General features: G+C 42.8%; 1 pseudogene; it reads left to right on the top strand.

Moving 5' to 3' along the window:
* Positions 1–1343: 1343 nt before the first annotated feature.
* LOC110026184 overlaps positions 1344–4954 on the top strand; it is a 10401-nt pseudogene continuing 6790 nt past the window's right edge.

The raw sequence follows: 4954 nt of genomic DNA, 5'->3' as shown, positions 1-4954 counted from the left end.
AAAATTGGTAGGATGAAACACCTAAATATTTCTCCTCAAAACTGAAGTCAAACATTAGGATAGCTTGGGAAGTCACCAGAGTCTTCTCTGGATCCATGACATCCCCTAGTTCGTCTTTCTGCGGATTCTACAATAAAATGTTCCAAATTTGAACTGATCCCCTTTCAAACCTCTAAATCTGATTTCGTTGAATAGTCCTAGACTTTGAAATTCTTTGAAGATAATATTTCCTGATTTTTATCGAGAGTCTTCTTAGGTGGCTTTGGTCATTTAAGATGTAATTAACTATAGGGGCTTGCCCTTATAGGAAGCATGTCCGAACCCAGCTTAATATAAACCCTATTTAATCCTTTATATTAAATAGGGGAACTTGTCTGCAAATATAAAGGTTTCGCAGACCAAACGGACGTCATACTTTCCTTAGTTTATTTTGATCGAGCCTCATCCTTAATTCTTATGTTTATCCTTCAGGATAGATACAATATCTGAGGTACAGTGCTCTCTCATTTTAAACTATGAAAAATATGGGGTCAGTTTGATTTCATACTTCAACGTCCTTCTGAAGCGGGCGACGGGATTTCGATTCCAGCGACCGACCACTTCTTACGGGCAACCCCAGAAACGCCGACATCTTCTGGCGACTCCTTTGGGGACTAGCTTCTCTCTCCATCTAAATCAGGAAATATTATCTTCACGCATTGGTAATGTGTCCATGTCCCTCTTGGACTAAATTACCCTTCTTCCGTTGGCATACTTTACCCATTTCTGTCTTGGGAAAGTATAGGTAACTTTTTTGGACTTCATGACTAGCTGTTCAACCATCTTTGAACAGAGGGGTGCAGAAGGCCATTAAGGACTCTTTAAATTTTCATGTGGGGTTAGACCCCCAATAGGTGTGTTAATGGATTAACTCCACCTGGGCATTCTCTGCCACGGATTGGGTCCTGCGCTAGGTCCTAAACTCTCTCACAACTCCTTTTCACATTTGTTTTGCTTCTTCACAAATTAAATTAAATTGTGTTTTGTTGCGCGCAGTTAATAATATTAATAAATTTTACACCCTTTTAAATAAAGATGTTAAAATTACCTGTAAATTAAGACCCGCCCGGTCTACAAACTAACCTCTACTTTCAGTGCTTGCTCTAAGGATTACGAGGTTTTTGGCCATATAGCTAACCCTAAAATTTTCTGTTTTAAAGCCCGTTGCGATGGCTTACCCAACACTAACCTTTTATTGCAACCTGCCGTCGGATCGCAACGCCCGTAACGTCGCTCCCACCATCAAGTTCGGAGCCGGATTTGAAGACCTCGAGGTCATCCTCAGGAAAGCCTCGTTCGTAGTAATGAAGATCGCTGCCCCGAAAGTTCAAGAGTCGCTTGCAGAACTCAATCTAAACTGCCTTCAGGACTTCCCTGCCTACAAGAAGGCTAAAGCTACTGCTGGCATGACACCCGTCAAACCCGCTAGCCCCACTGCTGCTAAGGGAAAAGAAGTAAAGATTGTTGAGAATCCGATTGAGGGATTAACTGTCCCACCACCTGTGTTTGAGATCGGATCAAGTTCGAGGACTGTACCACTGACCTGTACTCAAAGGAGGAACCGTAACAGAAGAGTTCGGAGGGCCATCAAAGCCCAGACTCCTGAGAACACACCTGATGAGGAGGATCCTCATCAAGTTGAAGAGGTATTACCGGAAATTTACCCACTCCTGCGAAGAAGTAGATCCATCCTATGACAGATACTGATGGATATGAGAGTATACAAAGGATTGCTGCTGCATTGCCATCACCTCATGGACATGGTGAGAAGGGAAAGAAATTCAGCCCCATCACCCGAATTAGTGCAGTCTTCAGAAGGCTTGCTCTTAAAGAAGGATGTTTTGTTAGTGAATTACTTAAACGAGTGGGACATGCAATTTCCCCTCATATGAAGAATGAAATTTTGAAGGATATTAAGCCCGCTAGAAAATCTCATAGGTCGACTGTAGAGTCACCTACCCGTGTTCCCGTCTGGCTCCGTTTGGGAAACCGAGTTGATACTGCTATAGTCACCACCACTCATACCCTGACCAGGACCTCAGGTCGCCGGCCGATTAAGTCAATACTGGGTCCGAGAGGTTTACCCGTTTTCATGCAATCATGGAAAGAAAGATAAGATAATCACCTGACATTGTAACCGGTCTACACCATAGGGAGCATACCTTCCCTCGCCATACCGATGTCTCTACTAAGACGTTCCGTCCTGAGGCATCATCATCAAAAAGGAAGGAGGTATGGGTACCCAAGGTCGCTGCACCGATACAGTTCAGTGAGCCTGCAAAAGAAGATGTAAAACCAGTACCTGAAATATCTGACATCGTCGCGACAATAGCTAGCGAGATGGAGGAACAAGTTGAGGATTTCCATCATGGTCCTCCAGATCTTAAAGCAATTAAGGAATCAATAATTGAAGAAAAAGTTGAGAAACTCAGGATTGAGATTTCTGAGTTAGCTCGAGAACACAAAGTTTCCGTCAATAGTGACGATGAGGATTTTGATTACAATGATTACTTGGAGGAAGATTTGATGGATGTCCATGTGATTGAAACCAGAGCTACCACATCTGCGCGTGAGGCTCAACCTCACACTGAAGAGAATGTCGTAGATGAGCTGCGTAGGGTTATACTCCTCAGGGATGAACAAGTTGTTCTACTGGAGAAAAGAATAGAAGAAATGACTGCAACTATGATCGCCATGGCCACCATTTAGGGGCAATCACAAGCACCATGATTGGCTTCTCCAGGGATTAATTAGCCAGAAATCATACACATCGCAGATGAAAGAAGGGAGGCTACTTCAACAGACAAAGAAGAACAACTAAAGAAGGCTTCTCCATCACCTGCCATGCCAGAGAAAGAGTTCAAGCAAATGGTTGATGGTTGAACAAGTGGTCTTAGCCCAGTCTAAGGGCGGTGCATCAATTTTAAAGGGTAGACCTTATCCGCAGGAATTTGATGTCGTGCCTTTTCCCAAGGGCTTTGTAACCCCGAACTTCAAGATATTCAATGGGACTGGAAATTCTAGACAACACATAACACATTTTTGAGCCAATTGTGGCAACACAAGGAATAACAAAGCTCTACTCTGCCAGCAGTTCGTTAGCAGCTTGTCAAAAATTGCTTTCGACTGGCACACTGACTTTCCCAACGGGTCAGTTAAAATGTTTTCTGAGTTTGAACAGTTATTTGTGAAAAGATTTACCGGGGCGCAACATCATGTGTCTATTGGAGAACTCATGATGGAGAAGCAGAAGCCTAGTGAAACCTTGAGAGACTATATTTTGAGGTGGAGAAACCTTAGCATGAAATGTGAACCTCAGATACAAGAACATCAAGAGATTGAGATTCTACTCAAAAGCATTAATGGGCCAGTAGCTTTCATGCTTAAGGGACTCACCATCAAATACTTCGAGAAGCTACTCAGTAAAGCGAGCAGTCTCCAAGAAGAAATGAAGCACATGGAGCCACACGAAAAGGCTAAGGTGACCAGAGTATTCGAAAAGAAATCAGGGATAGTCACAACTGTCGACAAAGGAAAGAAGCTGATAAAGATATATGCAGAAGATCATCGTCAGTCTTCATCGCAGAACCCTCAGAAACAAAGCAGTCAATCCAACCAACGACCGTCTCAGGAGAGGTCACCCCAGACAACAGGTAAAAGAATATACCTGTTGGAGCGATAGAAAGTTGTTTATTCTTTCAAAGATGAAGCTATACCTAAAATATTCAAAAACTTCATGAAGAAATCGTAATTCAAACTGCCTGATCCGAAGAAACCCGAAGAGGTGGATATAAAGAATGAACCAAATTATTGCCCGTACCACCGATTGCTTGGGCACACTATAGACAAGTGTTTCGTCTTTAAAGACTGGCTCGAGAAGAACCTCAAGGAAGAGAATATAACAATCCCGAAGGAGTATTTGAGAGAACCTGAAAAAGGTTCCATAAACATGGTTTCAGCTGAGTCAATCTCCCCAATTGATCCATATGTCGGAACAGATGGATGGAGTACAACTTGGGAAGAAATCAAAAGGGTCCTCGATCAAATACAGGATTCATCGAAGCAAGCTTCTACAAATACCAAAGAAGGATGGAATGAAGTATGGAGCGATCATCCAAGAAGATACTAAACAAGCTATAGTCTGCATCAAAATAAGCTTCCATTCAGAGTCAGCAGCATACCGAGCCCGAGATGAAGATTTCACCAAAAAAATCCGACATCCTCAAGAACAGAGAACAAGAACAAGAAAAAGAAGAGCGGCCCTGCTAAGATTGATAGCACGGGCGGTAGGATAGGGGCTGCCTCTAGTAGATTGGTTGTCTCGGATTCTGGGAAGAAAGTCCTCAAACCCTTGACTTTGTATGATTATCTTTTTGTCCCTCCGGGGTCTTATGAATATAATGGTTGTGATTTCGGCTACGTTTTGACTATTTCTGGTAATAACGTAACTGATTATAACCAAGCTAGTTACGGTCTTGATCCCCAAAATGATCCTCAAATCAGACTTGAGTCCGATGAACTTGTTGTCAAGCCTAAGGAAGACATCAACGATAGTGCTTACGACAGCACGACAGCACCGATAACGAAGAGAACGAGGAGCCAATTCTTGAGCATCTTGGTACACTGCTTACCATCAACTTAGATCTTTTTGATAAAGAGGAAGAGACACCAGAAGATTCAAAAATGATATCTCAAGAAGAATAAGTCACATAAGTCAACTTGAGGAGCGGAAAGGTGTTACCACCAAGAACAGCTCCAGCAGATAAAGGAAAACAGATAACGACTCAAGAAGAGATACCCCCACCTCCACCAGTGGAAGAACCACATAACCAAGAAAAAATCGGAGGATCTTAGAAAGTAGATTACAACGTGCTAGCTCATCTTAGGAAGTTGCCTGCCCGACTAAGCATCTACG

The sequence above is a fragment of the Phalaenopsis equestris genome, unplaced genomic scaffold (assembly GCF_001263595.1).
Source record: "Phalaenopsis equestris unplaced genomic scaffold, ASM126359v1 Scaffold000356, whole genome shotgun sequence".
In the NCBI taxonomy this organism is placed as follows: domain Eukaryota; kingdom Viridiplantae; phylum Streptophyta; class Magnoliopsida; order Asparagales; family Orchidaceae; genus Phalaenopsis; species Phalaenopsis equestris.
Note: the sequence above shows the minus strand (reverse complement) of the source record. Positions and strands in the feature narration are given on the sequence as shown.